The 15,782-nt window shown below is 37.4% G+C and overlaps 1 long non-coding RNA gene across 1 annotated transcript in view; it reads left to right on the top strand.

Annotated features, from left to right (window-relative positions):
• Positions 1-15,579, top strand: part of LOC136147929 (uncharacterized) — a 72,441-nt gene extending 56,862 nt beyond the window's left edge. Inside the window, exon 4 of the long non-coding RNA XR_010659415.1 lies at positions 15,294-15,579. This is a non-coding gene — a long non-coding RNA (uncharacterized lncRNA). The remainder of the gene's footprint in view (positions 1-15,293) is intronic.
• Positions 15,580-15,782: the final 203 nt, after the last annotated feature.

The raw sequence follows: 15,782 nt of genomic DNA, 5'->3' as shown, positions 1-15,782 counted from the left end.
AAAGAGTTCCAGAAAAACATCTATTTTCACTTTATTGACTATGCCAAAGCCTTTGACTGTGCAGAGTACATCATGAGAAATGCTGGGCTGGATGCAGCACAGACAGGAATCAAGATTGCTGGGAAAAATATCAATAACCTCAGATATACAGATGACACCACTCTTATGGCAGAGAATGAAGAAGAACTAAAGAGCCTCTTGATGAAAGTGAAAGAGGAGAGTGAAAAAACTGGCTTAAAACTCAACATTCAGAAAACTAAGATCATGGCATCCAGTTCCACCACTTCATGGCAAATAGATGGGGTAACAGTGGAAACAGTGGCTGACTTTATTTTTCTGGGCTCCAAAATCACTGCAGAAGGTGACTGCAGTCATGAAATTAAAAGATGCATACTCCTTGGAAGGAAAGTTGTGACCAACCTAGACAGCTTATTAAAAAGCAGAGACATTGCTTTGCCAAAAGGTCTGTCTAGTCAAGGTATTGGTTTTTCCAGCAGTCATGTATGGATGTGAGAGTTGGACTATAAAGAAAGCTGAGCACAGAAGAATTGATGCTGTTGAACTGTGGTATTGGAAAAGACTCTTGAGAGTCCCTTGGACTGCAAGGAGATTCAGCCAGTCAATCCTAATGGAAATCAGTCCTGAGTGTTCATTGGAGGGACTGATGTTGAAGCTGAAACTCCAATACTTTGGCCACCTGATGCAAAGAGCTGACTCTTTTGAAAAGACCCTGATGCTGGGAGGGATTGGGGGCAGGAGGAGAAGGGGATGACAGAGGATGAGATGGTTAGATGGCATCACCGACTTGATGGACATGAGTTTGAGTAAGCTCCGGGAGGTGATGATGGACAGAGAGGCCTGGTGTGCTGTCCATGGGGTTGCAGAGAGTCAGACATGACTGAGCGACTGAACTGAACTGAACTGAGGCAGAGACCATGCTTTGCCACTTGCTAGTTACATGACTCTGGGAAAACGAGTCTCTCTAACCCTCATTTTTCTTATCTATAAAGTGGGATAATAATACCTATCTCTTAGGATAGTTATAAGGATTAAGTGTGAAATCTTAGACTATGGCTTCCTTTTCAGGCTGGCTCCCCCTCACAGTGACATAAAGGCAGGACCAATATTCATTAGATTGTCTCAGATAAAAGGAACAGTTCATGAAATAATGTCTATGGCCAGAAGAAAGGCACATAAGAAATGGCCAGTCTCATGCCAACTATTTTTTTAGATTTTTTTCTTTTACATTGCACTGAAGTATAATCTACATGTGATAAAACTCACCCATTTTATTGTACCATTTGATGAGTTTTGGAAAATGTATACTATTATGAAACTGCCCACTGCCAAATCAAGGTATAAAACATTTCATCACTCAGCAGGTTCCTCTGTGCATCTTATAGTCAGGTCCTCAGCCCCAGCTCCTGTCCATCAGTGACATATTTTTGTCACTACTGCTTTGTCATTTTCTAGAATTTCATATGAATTAAATCAAACAATTTTCTATGTCTCCTTTATTTTATTTAGAATTCTAAATGCTTTTCAGATTAATTCATGCTGCTGCCTATGTAAGTAATATATTATGGAAAAAGACAAATGAACTTTTGGGCCAACCCAATAATTTTTGTCTTTCTACATCTGGGTGGTAATCCATTCTATGGATATGGCACAGTTTGCTTTTCCATCAGTATTTGACAAGTTTGAATTATATCCAGTGTTTGGCTATTATGAGTAAAGCTAGTATGAATGTCCATGACAAGTCTTGGTTTAATGTATGGTTATTTTCATGGGGAGGGAAATAACTCAGAGTAGAATTCTGGGTCATATAATATATATTTAATTTTATATGAAACTGCTGGACTGTTTTCTAAAGTTGTTGTTCCATTTTCCCTTTTAACCAGTGATATATGAGAATATAAGTTGCTGCACATCTTTGCCCATAGTACTTGGTATTGTTAATTTTCTAAATTTCAGCTATTATATTGTGTATCACATATCTTGTTGTGGTTTCATTTGTATTTCCCTAATGACTAGTGACAAATTGCCAACATCTGCTGGATCATAGAAAAAGCAAGGGAATTCCAGAAAAACATCTCCTTTTGCTTCATTACACTAAAGCCTTTGAGTGAATCACAACAAACTGGAAAATTCTTAAAGAGATGAGAGTACCAGTCCACCTTACCTGTCTCCTGAGAAACCTGTATGTAGGTCAAGAAGCAACTGTTAGAACCAGACATGGAACAAAGGACTGGTTCAAAATTGGGAAAGGAGTACAACAAGGCTGTATATTGTCACCCTGCTTATTTAACTTCCATGCAGAGTACCTCATGTGAAATGCCAGATTGAATGAATCACAAACGGGAATCAAGATTGCTGGGAGAAGTATCAGCAACTTCAGATATGCAGATAATACCACTCTCACAGCTACAAGCAAAGAGGAACTAACAAGCCTCTTGATCAGGGTAAGAAGAGAGTGAAGAAGCTGACTTGAACCTCAGCATTCAAAAAATGAAGATCATGGCATCCAGTCCTGTCACTTCATAGCAAATATGTGGGGGAAAAGTGGAAACAGTGACAGACTTTATTTTATTGGTCTCTAAAATCACTGCAGATGGTGACTGCAGCCATGAAACTTAAAGATGCTTGCTCCTTGGAAGAAAAGCTATGACAAACCTAGGCAGCATATTAGAAAGCAGAGATATCACTTGCTGGCAAAGGTGTGTATAGTCAAATCTATGGTTTTTCCAGTCGTCATATACAGATGTGAGAGCTGGACCATAAAGAAGGCTGAGCACCCTACGAATTGATGTTTTTGAATTGTGGTTCTGCAAAAGACTCTTGAGAGTCCCTTGGAGAGCAAGGAGATCAAACCAGTCCATCCTAAAGGAAATCAACCCTGAATACTTATTGGAAGAGCTGATGCCAAAGCTGAAGCTCCAATATTTTGGCCACCTGATATGAAGAGTCAATTCATTTGAAAAGACCCTGATGCTGGGAAAGATTGAGGGCAGAAGGAGAAGGGGGCAACAGAGGATGAGATGGTTGAATGGCATCACCAACTCTATGGAGATGTGTTTGGGCAAACTCTAGGAGACAGGGAAGCCTGGCATGCTGCCATTCATGGGATCGCAAAGAGTCATATACAACTTAGCTACTAAACAGTGACTAGTGATTGTTGGTGGGAATGCAAACTAGTACAGCCACTATGGAGAACAGTGTGGAGCAATCCCACTGCTGGGCATACACACTGAGGAAACCAGAACCGAAAGAGACACGTGTACCCCAACATTCATCACAGCACTGTTTACAATAGCCAGGACATGGAAGCAACCTAGATGTCCATTGGCAGATGAATGGATAAGAAAGTTGTGGTACATATACACGATGGAATATTACTCAGCTATTAAAAAGAATGCATTTGAATCAGTTCTAATGAGATGGATGAAACTGGAGCCTATTATACAGAATGAAGTAAGTCAGAAAGAAAAACACCAATAAAGTATATTAACACATATATATGGAATTTAGAAAGATGGTAACGATGACCCTGTATGCGAGACAGCAAAAGAGACAGAGATATAAAGAACAGACTTTTGGACTCCGTGGGAGAAGGCGAGGGTGGGATGATTTGAGAGAACAGCATTGAAACATGTATATTATCATATGTGAAACAGATCGCCAGTCCAGGTTTGATGCATGATACAGGGTGCTCGGGGCTGGTGCACTGGGATGACCCAGAGAGATGGGATGAGGAGGGAGTTAGGAGGGGGGTTCAGGATGGGGAACACATGTACACCTGTGGCAGATTCATGTCAATGTATGGCAAAACCAATACAATATTGTAAAGTAATTAGCCTCCAACTAAAATAAATAAATTAAAAAATAAAATAAAAACTGGGTTGTATGTCTTTCAGTTATTAACTTTTAATAATTCTATGTATATTTAAAACATAAAATCTTTATCAGATATAGATTTTGAAAATATTTTCACAGAAAATAAGTCTGTGGTTCATCTTTTCATCTTCTTAATAATGTATCTTGAGGAGGAAAAATATTTAATTTAATGATATAAGTTAACATTTAAAAATACTTCATACTTTTTATATTCTGTCAACTCTTTTCCTGCTTCAAGATCATGAAGATTTGTTTTCTGTATTTTGGAAGATTAAAAATTTAATCCATTATATTTACATCTATAATTCATTTTCAGTTATATGTATATGGTGTTTGATAAAGATATAGGCTCATTTTTTGCATATAGCAATCTAGTGTTCCAAAACAGTCTAACTCCAGGTTTTTTAAATTAGTATTAACATGCATTACATCTTATTGCATATTTTTCTAATTTGTAAGTTGTTTCCTGTAGGAAGCATATACTTGGATTTGTTTATGTACAATTTGACAATCTCTATGTTTTAATTGCTGTTTATATATAATTTATATTTGATTTTATTATTCCCATATTCTTGGCAGTATATCACCTATCATATTTGAAGGTAGAAACTGTTAAAACTTTACACTATAATTATTTCTCCCTACTCTGATTCTAGGCTAAAGAAGCAAATTTATACTCAATTTTTCACGCTACTGGTTTTCTGCAGGGCTATAATACAACCAGTAAGAACCACTATAGTCTGCCTAAGAGTTATATTTCTCATTGTCAATCTCTTCATTGATATTTCTGGTTACTTAGCCATCTATGTAACCAGGGCTAGCCCCAGGAAACTATCCCCTTTGAATTGCTGATTTCCTTCAGCACTGAGGTTCATGTCTTTAAATATGATGATCCCACTGGAGTTCTATGACCCTTGAGGCCCTGAATGTGTGTTCTGTCTTTCCAGAGAACTCTCTCCATTTTTATTCTAATTGAAACAAAGCCTGGCTCTAAATGAGTGTTTCTTAAAGAGTAGTCTATGGAATATTTACATAAGAATCATCTGGGGTATAGCTTATAGTGTTAGATTTCTGGACTCAAACTCAAGATATTTGAATTTATCTGTATTTCCAGAAGCTCTCTAGGTAATTTTTGTGCATACTGAAGTTTGAAAACCATCATTCTATATCATGATATAGATATATCATGATAATTAAGGCTATTTGATAATTAAGGCTTTGATAATTAAGGCTATTTAGTATGTATCCTCTATATTTGTAAAGATATTTATTAATTTTACAGTGTTATTATATTATCAATAAAATTTTCTAATACTAAGAAAGGTTCTAATGCTTTACACCTATCTTCCAGTGGTTACTTGTATCCAGTCACTTTGCAGACACCTGTTCTAAACCTTGGTGGAGCTGGGTAGGTTGACATCTATTTTCATTAATTTTATCAGGAAGAAGCAACACAAATGCTGTAAATGAATTGTTGGAGTGTTGATTCTAACCAGGATAATACCCAGGCTACACACCAGAGCAACTAAATATGAATCTGGGATGGGAATCTGGCATAAATATTTTTAAAGTTTCCGATGTCATCCCAGTGTGCAAAAAAGGTTGAAATGACACTTACTAGAACAATGCTTCTTAAATTTTAGCATGTATGAGAATCACCCGGAGAGCTTGTGAAAGCACGAATTCTTGTACCCTACTTGCAGTTGGCCGAGGTGGAGCTGATGTTTGTGCTTTTGAAAAGCTCCCAGGTGAAGCCTATGTTATCGGCCCCCAGGTTACACCGAGCAGCAGTTTATCACGCTGACGGCACAGGCTCTTTACACTTTCAGACAGGTCTTCACATCAGACAGTATTATCTAACTTTAAGTAATTAAGACTAGCTATGCCTACATTAATGAATCATTCCCTTGAGAAGAAAATATTACTTAAAAACAGTTTAATTTGAGAAAGACCGTTACACTAACTGTATACTAGATCATCCTTACCATAATCTGTGACCTAAATTAACATTATGGCCATGTGATCTTGGCCACATGATGACCAGGACACATCAACAATTTGTTAACCTACCTTTTCTCCTCCACTGAAGAGTTTGTTTAATATCCTATATTCTTGATATAAATAGGGCCTGAGTTCTGTGATTAAAGGCCTTTTCTTTTTTTCCAGATTTAATCCTTTTGAACTTAACTGTATCATTTCTCCAATATCAAAAGTAGACACAGAGGGGAAACAGGAATAAGAAGATTCAGTTCTAGCCTAACTTTGCCATTAATCCCCCATGTAAATCTGACCACACACAAAAAAAGTTTTAAACTTACTGAGCTTCGTTTTCTTCATCTATAAAATGAGCGGACAAAATGAATATTTCTAAGTTCTTTTCCAATTCTAACATTGTCTTCCTATAATTTCACAAAATACTAGATCTAGAGCAAAAAGGTGTTTATTGTGTGAGTATGTGTTCAGTAATTCAGAACATTAAAAAAAAAAACAAAAAAACACCTGGTTAACATACCTAGGTTTTTGGAGTTCTAGCTTTTCAGCTTTTAGAATAGAGCAAATACAATTAAAATGGTATAGTTTCAAAGTACCTTTGCTTGGTCCAGCCATGGCTAGGCAACCTCTCCACAGAATCTTCCTAAAATGATAAAAATAATCAGTTTCAACCTTCCCTGGGAAAACAAAAGGATTCTGTTGTGCTGGCAGAAATTGTATTCTTCTGTCTATGTGCCAAAAATAAAGTAACTTGATAACATTATTACTAGACTCAAAAATGTTCAGATCAGTAATTTTTAATAAGTTTATAAATTGGGATTTCTAATCTGTGAGCTCCATGCAGAGCTATTGGGAAATTGACAGTAACCTATTTGCAAGGGAGAATGGAAATGGTGGGATTTAGTTATCAGTGATTTTAAGAATTAACAACCTAGCAACACAGAGTGCTTAAGAAAAATTCGAAACATTTTAGATTTTTTTAAAGGTAGATTATAGAATTTGCACTTAATTACTCAACAATTCCACATCTGCATATATTTCCTAGTGAAATAATTAGAAGCATGGCAAAATCTGCATCCATAAAGATGCGGAAGGTAGGTTTATATACACACAGTAGGAAAGTACTGGATCCAACCTGATGTCCAACGATTTCATCCATGTGTGCTTAGTCACTCAGTCGTGTCCGACTCTTTGCAACCCCATGGACTGTAGCCCACCAGGCTCCTCTGTCCATGGGGATTCTCCGGGCAAGAATACTGGAGTGAGTTGCCATGCCCTCCTCCAGGAGATCTTCCCAATCCAGGGATCGAACCCAGGTCTCCCTCACTGCGGGCAGATTCTTTACCATCTGAGCCACCAGGAAAGCCTCATTTCATCCATAGGATTGAATAATATGAATGTATAAACTTACTCAGATGGTAAAGAATTAGCCTACAACACAGGAGACAAAGGTTCGATCCCTGGGTCAGGAAGATCCCCTGGAGAAGGGAATGACTAGCCACTCCTGTATTCTTGCTTGAAGAATTCCATGGACAGAGAAGCCTGGTGGGCTATAGTCCATGGGGTTGCAAAGAGCTGGACACAACCGAGCGACTAACACTTTCAATTTCAAACTGGATTATAATTAAACAAAACATTGAAAATAGTTCAGATATGTTAACTGCTGAAAACCAAGTGCAGAATGTGTACTATAATAATCATGTTACAAAATCATGAATATAGAAAAGACAGAAAGACTACAAAATATACAATAGTTATATAAGAGATTATGGGTGACTTTTTCTTTTACTTTTCTAGCTTTCCATAATGTTTATGTGTTATCTTTATACCACAGTGGCTAAGAGCACAGACTTTGCAGCTGTAGTCCTGGGTTCAAACCTGGCTTCACCTCTTACCACCTGGGTGAATTTGAAAAAAATTATTAACACCTCCTCTCAGTTTACTCATTTATAAAATGGGTATAATTTATAAAATGGGTATAATTATACATAATGAATTATGTATAAAATCACTCGGCTCAGAGGATATGGCATGTAGAAAGCATTATATGTGTTTACTATTTATCATTGCTTAAAATGTGTCATAGTTCATCTATAACATGTTCTATTGATAGAAATATACACTTTTTTTTCTAAATAAAGATAATATAAAAGTTCCTTTATCAGGTCTCTCTGACCAATTGCCCACAATTCAGGAAAAATTACTGGTAAACGTATATGTTTTATACATAATCCTCCCTCTGCTCATATTCTGCATTTTATATCCTACTTCTTGGAAAGTTTCTTATGGGATGTTTAGATAACCCAATTAATTTATAACTACTCACTTAAATATAAGGCTTCAGTGATTATCATTGGGCTTACTTAGAATGAGACCCTTAACCTGTGTTTTTGCTTGAGTCTCTGAAATTACCAGAGAAACTTCAGTGTCTTTGACATATGATCCTGGTCAGCAAATAAGGAAAACTTTTTTTTTTCCTTTCTTTTTTTTTTTAAAAAATTTTATTTAGTTATTTTTTTTTCCAGTGGGTTTTGTCATTCATTGACATGAATCAGCCATAGAGTTATACGTATTCCCCTCCCGATACCCCCTCCCATCTCCCTCTCCTCCTGATTCCTCTGGGTCTTCCCAGCCCACCAGGCCCGAGCACTTGACTCATGCATCCCACCTGGGTTGGTGATCTGTTTCACCATAGATAATATACATGCTGTTCTTTTGAAACATGCCACCCTTACCTTCTCCCACAGAGTTCAAAAGTCTGTTCTGTACTTCTGTGTCTCTTCTTCTGCCCTGCATATAGGGCCATCGTTACCATCTTTCTAAATTCCGTATATATGTGTTAGTATGCTGTAATGTTCTTTATCTTTCTGGCTTACTTCACTCTATATAATGGGCTCCAGTTTCATCCATCTCATTAGAACTGATTCAAATGAATTCTTTTTAATGGCTGAGTAATATCCCATGGTGTATATGTACCACAGCTTCCTTATCCATTCATCTGCTGATGGGCATCTAGGTTGCTTCCATGCCCTGGCTATTATAAACAGTGCTGCGATGAACATTGGGGTGCATGTGTCTCTTTCAGATCTGGTTTCCTCAGTGTGTATGCCCAGAAAACAACAATTTATTATAGGAAATTTAATTTCAAAATATGCTGAAAGCCAGAATATAACTTTGCTTCTTCTAAATCTCCCTGGAGAATTTGTTTCCATAGTTATAAGGCAATAGAGAAGGACTAAAACTCAAACTCATTAAAAAGAAGACAACAAATTTTAAACATCTTTTAAAATGAGAAGAGTTGAAATATCCGGCAGTAGATGATACTTAAGTATTCATAAATATTAGTAGTGACATATAGATATTCCCAAGCACTTAGTAAAAAAAATTAAACTGGAAGGAAATTGCTTGTTCCATTGCTTCTCAGTTCTAGTTCAGCTGTTCAAAGACAACAACTAGAGGCTTTTATTTTCAGTTCTTATTGCTATTCTACACACTTAAACTATATGCTGGTACTACTATTTCTTGATTTGTCAGTTTTTCTAATCTGACAAATTTTCTGTTTTACCTGGCAAGTTAGTGCTTTTGTATAACGAATGACTACTGATATATTTTAAATGACTTCCACAATTTTATTTTGTGTGTTCTTTTATTCCAATGCTTTTCCCTTCCTCCACCCTTTTCTGTCCTCTTTAATATATCAAGATTCAAAAAATTCTCTCATTTGCTTCAACTAGTTTAGAAGTTATGAATTATATCTTTACTGGTTATTTATCATAAAAAATTCCTATTGACTGATTTTCCAATGGTAAACCAAATTTATGATGAACATAACACCCACTTTTGTCATGATATAGTATTACTTTGAATATTGCTGCTTCTGAGTTGAGAACTTTGGAAATTTTTGTATCTTTGCTTATAAACCTTTTGTATCTTTGCTTTTGAGTGAGATTGTCTGTCACTGTCTTCTCTTTTACTGACATTACTTGGATTTTCTATATAGGCAATGCTAATTATTAATATCAGTTGAGAATTACAACACTTTTTTAATTCCTGAGAAAAGTCTATGTACATTAGATATATTCTCAGTGTTCAGTAGAACTCAGCAATGAAACAACCTGGATGTGGAGTTTTTGTGGTAGAAAGTTTCAAATTACTGACCTGAGTAATTCAATATTAAAATGTTTTACAAGTTATTTAAAATGTTTTAAGAATTTATCTCTTACAATAAATCTCTTACAATTTATCTCTTTCTTTTCTATAAAATCTGTAATAATGTCAGCTTTTTTCATGATGAAATTGGTTATTTCTTTCTCTTTCAATCAACCTAATTTAACAGCTTTTTCAATGACTTGTGATGCTGTAGAACCTCTCCATTATATATTTGTTTCCATTTGTTTTCCATCTTCTCTTCTCTTTGTTTGAAATTATTTTTTATCTTCCAACTTCTTATTCTGGAGTCTCAGCTTATTTATCTAAGACTATACAGTTTTCTCTATATGGCGATTTAGCTGCATTCCATGAAGTTTGGGATGAAGTATTTTCATTTAAAGAAGTGGATATGAGTGGAGCAAGAGAAAGTGTGTGGTGAATGTCATGATGTGCTCCCTGATCACCCTTCCAAAAGGAGTTATGGGTCCCATCAATTGCTGAGAGTCCTCCAGGCATCACACACCCCTCATACACTGCCTTGACTGCTGAAAGCTGTCTCACTTAAGGTTATGCCTCCTGCCTTGAGTGCTCTGTGGCCAGTGCCTGGTGGACCTGAGCTACAAATTCCTGACCTCCTTTCCCAGCTCAGGGCAGTACTTAAAGGTCAGCTTCAAAACTCCCCCTGGAGTCAGCTCAGGTTTCTGCTGACATTTTATCATAGCTATACTTCCCTTTGGGTTTCCCAGGTGGTTCAGTGGTAAAGAACCTGCCTGTCAGTGCAGGAGACACAAGAAATGTGGATTCAATCCCTGGGTCAGGAAGATCCCCTAAAGTAGGAGATGGCAACCCACTCCAGTATCCTTGCCTGGAGGATCCCATGGACAGAGGAGACAGGCGGGCTAGAGTCCACGGGATTGCAAAGAGTTGGACAGGACTGAGCTACTGAACACACACACACACACACACACACACACACACACACTTAATTCCCCTTCTGTCCAATCTTGTTTTTTTCTCCTTTTTGCCATCATATATCGATCTTAAGAGGACTCTAAAAATCTCCTGGCAGAGCAACCTCTGTATCATTCTTCTTCTCAGAATACAAAGCCCGTGAGAGAAAGCTTTCTGGAGGAAAGGACAGTCAACCTGGAACTAACACAATTCTATATAAGAATATATTCAGTAAGTGCTAACAACTCACAGAGCTGGAGAGCAGTGTGCACATGTGTCTGTGCGCTAAAGTGGAGGGAAGCTTGTGTCATGAAGGATAGAACTAGAAAGGCAAGATTTCCCTAAATTACCCAGAATCTTATCATCTACCATGAGATGTTCAGGGCCTTAGATCCCACTACTAGCACCATAGCTGTGTGTGCTAAGCACAGCTCATTGATTAGAAGAGCTAGATGGGAATTACTGGGTAGAGTTTCAGAGTATAAAGGGAACCAGATTTCCTTCAAAGAGTAAAGATATTATCATTTTTTGAAGTGTGATAGCACTTAGCCAACAACAAATGTTTACAGATAAAATGATCACAGAATTTCTAAGGACGCAATTCCTCATTAGAAGTCCATTTCACTGTTGACTTACCCAGCAGGATTTTGGAAAATGTTTTTATTCTATGGGGACCATGCGGCCTTTTCCTCTTATGGCTTGCAGGCAAATAGCACCCACAGGGAAAATTCTATTGCACATTGTCAGTGTTCAGATATGCAACCAGATCACTGCTGTGCTTTATTAAAGGCATAAATCTGAACTTGTGCTGAATATGTACAAAGGAAATTTGATTTGTACATCTTTATAACATCAAAGAATGACTCCAGTTTCCAAAGGCGGCCTACTTACTGTCTCATTAAAGGATCAGCACCCCAGTAATATTTTCCAATAGGTGATATCATTGACAGGCCTGCATTCCCTATGTTTTATTTTTTAATTAAAAAAAATTCCCCTATGTTTTAAATGTAGTGGGGAATTCAGCATAATCATAAGTAAAATCCAAGCTAATTCTTGCTTCTTCAATTGTCAATAATTCATCAGATACAGAAAACAATGATTACAAAAAATGTGGTCAAAATTAGGGCTTTTGCTGGTGCTCTGGGACAACCCAGAGGGATGGGGTGGGGAAGGAGCTGGGAGGTGGGGTTCAGGATGGGGGGGGACATGTGCACCCGTGACTGATTCATGTCAATGTATGGCCAAAACCACCAAAATATTGTAAAGCAATTAGCCTCCAATTGAAATAAATAAATTTTCTTTTTTTAAAATTAGGGCTTTTGGTTAGAAAAAGACATTTCCATAAGTGTTTAGAGAATCCAAGTAGGGGTAGGTGACAGAAGGAGAATGAAAGAGGAGAAAGAGAGGAAAGTGAGGAGACAGCTACCTGTGCTTGATTGAAGAGAAAAATAATGATGTTTTTTTAAAGATTGGAATAAGCACTTCAAAGATCTGCCCCCAGGAGAAAAGTCAGAGGAGTCACTTTGATATAGTGAATTCAGCCAAAAGTAGCAAATCCTGTTGCATAATACAGTCCTTCAAAAGCAGTGTTGCAACTCCTCAGCAACATACTGTTAACCTTACCAGCTCAGGTATCCAGGAGAAAACAATGTTTGTGTACAAAGTTTCATTAAAAAGACCAGTAGGCACAGCTATATTTTGTGGTTTCTATTAGATTCAGAGTAGCTGCTGCAATAATTGAAAGCACCAAAATTCAGTTGCTCAGCGCAGGAGATGCTATTTCTCACACACAGAGAAATCCAGTGGGGGTTAAACATCTTCTCCCAGCTACCTGCAGTGGAGGCTGGGAAACGTGATCCGTGCCTGTGAAGCCACTTTTCAATGTCACGTCTGTACTCGAGCAGGTTTACTGGGCAGTTAATTCCACTCCCTGTGAGCCATCACTGTCCTCAGAAAATGGCAACGGATCCCCTTTCGATTTGCTTTTCTGATCATTTCTGCATTGGAATGCATGCGTCTGATCTATGTCTAGTCCAGTGCAGCCATTTAGAAACAAAAGAATGCAGTTCAATTGAACACAAATTTTTATACTTAATATTATGTGGATCTAAGATTGTTGAGTTACAACGATCTGTGAATGTTAATAGTAAATAAGCTGTTGTTAGGGTCCTCAGGGAACTCATAGAGGATATTAATAAAGCCCAATTTCAACACCACCATGTGTAAAATAGTTAGCTTGTAGGAAGCTGCTATATAGCACAGTGAGCTTAGCTTGGTGCTCTATTATGACCTAGAGGAGTGGAATGGTGGGGGTGGGAGGGAGACTCTAGAGGAAGGGATCTGTGCAAACATATAGCTGATTCACTCTGTCCTACAGCAGAAGCTAGCACAACATTGTAAAACAATTATACTCCAACAATTAAAAAAAAAAAAATTTCAGCACAATGCAGTTAGTACTGGGTCCTTTAAAGTGTATTTTAGGTTTACTCTTTTTTATATTTTAATGAAGTGTCATTCTTTGGAGGGTAGATTCAGAGTGGGCAATGTCAGTTTTAATTCCATAACACATGGGCTCAGTCTTTTATTGACAATAGATAATTGATATTTTGTTTTAATGAGCTTTAATTCAACACCTTTTCCCAGACTGAGGAGGCTGACAAGTTACACAGTAGTACAAGCACAGCACATACAATAAATAGTTCTCGGTTTATATCATTAATTTCTACGTTCTTCCCAGTCCAGATTTACTACTTCAAATTCCAGTTCTCATACTTTTTGATCAAAGATCAAAAGCATTTTGGACCTTCATGTGGAATTAGATATTGGAAAGAAATGGAAAGAAATCAAACTCAAAGTCCTCAATCTGCCATTATTTAACTATCTAGTGTTTTAGCAGTTTACTCATGTGCGAAAGCAGCTTCAGATTAATGAAGAAGTTTCAGTGCCATATGTGTCCTGTAGTCTATTATTCTAATGCATTTCTGTATAATTATGTTGTCTATGCAGGGGATACCAATGTAAAAAAGGTTCAGTGGACATAGAACATTTCAATAACAGCCCTTTTGTTATTCAGATTTAAACTTAATTACTTGTTCAATTTGGAAGTCAGCTTAATTATGCTACCTTCTGCATGGTTTTAGCTCCATTTATGCTATATCTTTCTTATCCTCTTGAATGCAAAGTATGGACTACCTGAAACTTATTTCATAAGCTACAAGCTTAAAACCCTGTACAAGTCTTATGTTTATCAAAACTCTGCTGAGTAAGATAATGTATTGAAAATAAATAAGGTTGGTTTTGGGAATACTTCCAACTTTGAGTCTTTGGCAGGGTTAGACTTCCACTGGAAAATAAAATTAGCCAAAGCTCTAGCTCAAAACCATTTGAAAGATAAAGCTATGGGGATTACTGTAATGTATTCAAGGTGTACATGTACTTTGAGAACAGCTAATAATAAGCTCCCTGGAAAATATGATGAAGACACTGGCAGATTATCAAAGTTCAACAAAATCAGTTTCATGTATATCTGAGACTACCATTTTCAAAATAGATTGGTGGATTTCAAGTTTACAGTTTCATTTGGAATGCTAACTTTGGGAGGCCTTTTTCATAATCACAGGGAAGGGGGAGAGAAGATTTGCCTCCCGTTTTCAGTGTGTGTCCTAACGCTGTTGTGTCTCAGCATCTGAAATTCAAAGTAGCTGCCTCCCAAGCAAAAGGCCACCCAGGAGCTGGAAGGAAAGGAGCATGCCGAGGAACTTGTGGTGAAATTTGGCTGCAGTACCCAAAGGCCCTTTTGCTGTATTTTTAAAGGGTGTTGAGTAATATTTGAGTGCTGAGAATGGGAAAGATGTTCTGCCCACCAAATTCAATCTCTGTTCTGGAGCAGCGTGCATTCTTCTCAGAGTGATTCATCTTCAGAAGTGACAAAAAGTTGTTATTTCGTTGTTCTAAAATACAGAAAAACAAATGTTTCAGGTCATGAGAAATCCCATAGTAGTCTAGCCTCATCGCAGATTCATAAAAAGGGTTTAATTTTCATAACTGAATATATAAACTACCTTTCTGTTGAGAGATTATATCATTTCTAGCACCATCGACTCAGCAGACGTGAATTTGAGCACACTCTGGGAGATGGTGGTGGGCAGAGGAGGCTTGCGTGCTGCAGCCCGTGGGGTCACAAAGAGTTGGACATGACTTAACTCTGAACGGCAACAACAAAAGCAGTTGTTTTCAGGGGGTGACATGAAGGTTGTACGAGTCACTCATGACACCTTTTCAACTTGCACATTCTCTTCTCTCAACAGGACCTCTTTCTCCCCAAGATTTTGGTGCATCCCTCTCCATGGACAGTGTGGCTATAATCTATCACTGTGATCAATAGTTACTTATGAGTGGGTTGTGGCTCCTGGATATTGGAGTGGGAAGCTTGAAAAACAGCTCTTCTGTCTTTGTAATAACACTTCTCAACAGTGTCCTCAGCTCTTCAGGGATTTATGAAGTTAGTAATGAAGACCTGCAGGCGGTGTTCATTATTTTTTAAAACTACCTTATGGAAACCGTAAGCCTACTGACAATAAAGCTGCTTCAGCAACTGCATAAAGCTTGTCTCTCATCTATGGGCTACAGTTATATCAACTCATGTTGATAAGCTACTATCAAGGAGCTGTATGAAAGCTCTGATGATACTTACATATTCCTTGATGAACAGAAATGGAGAAAATGAATTTCTATTTAATTAAGTCCATTCCTTTGATTGATAGATGGTTTCAAAACATGGGGCACAAAGAAGAAAA

Source organism: Muntiacus reevesi, chromosome 16 (assembly GCF_963930625.1).
Source record: "Muntiacus reevesi chromosome 16, mMunRee1.1, whole genome shotgun sequence".
NCBI lineage: Eukaryota > Metazoa > Chordata > Mammalia > Artiodactyla > Cervidae > Muntiacus > Muntiacus reevesi.
The sequence above is the reverse complement of the archived record's forward strand: the minus strand, read 5'-3'. Positions and strand labels throughout refer to the sequence as shown.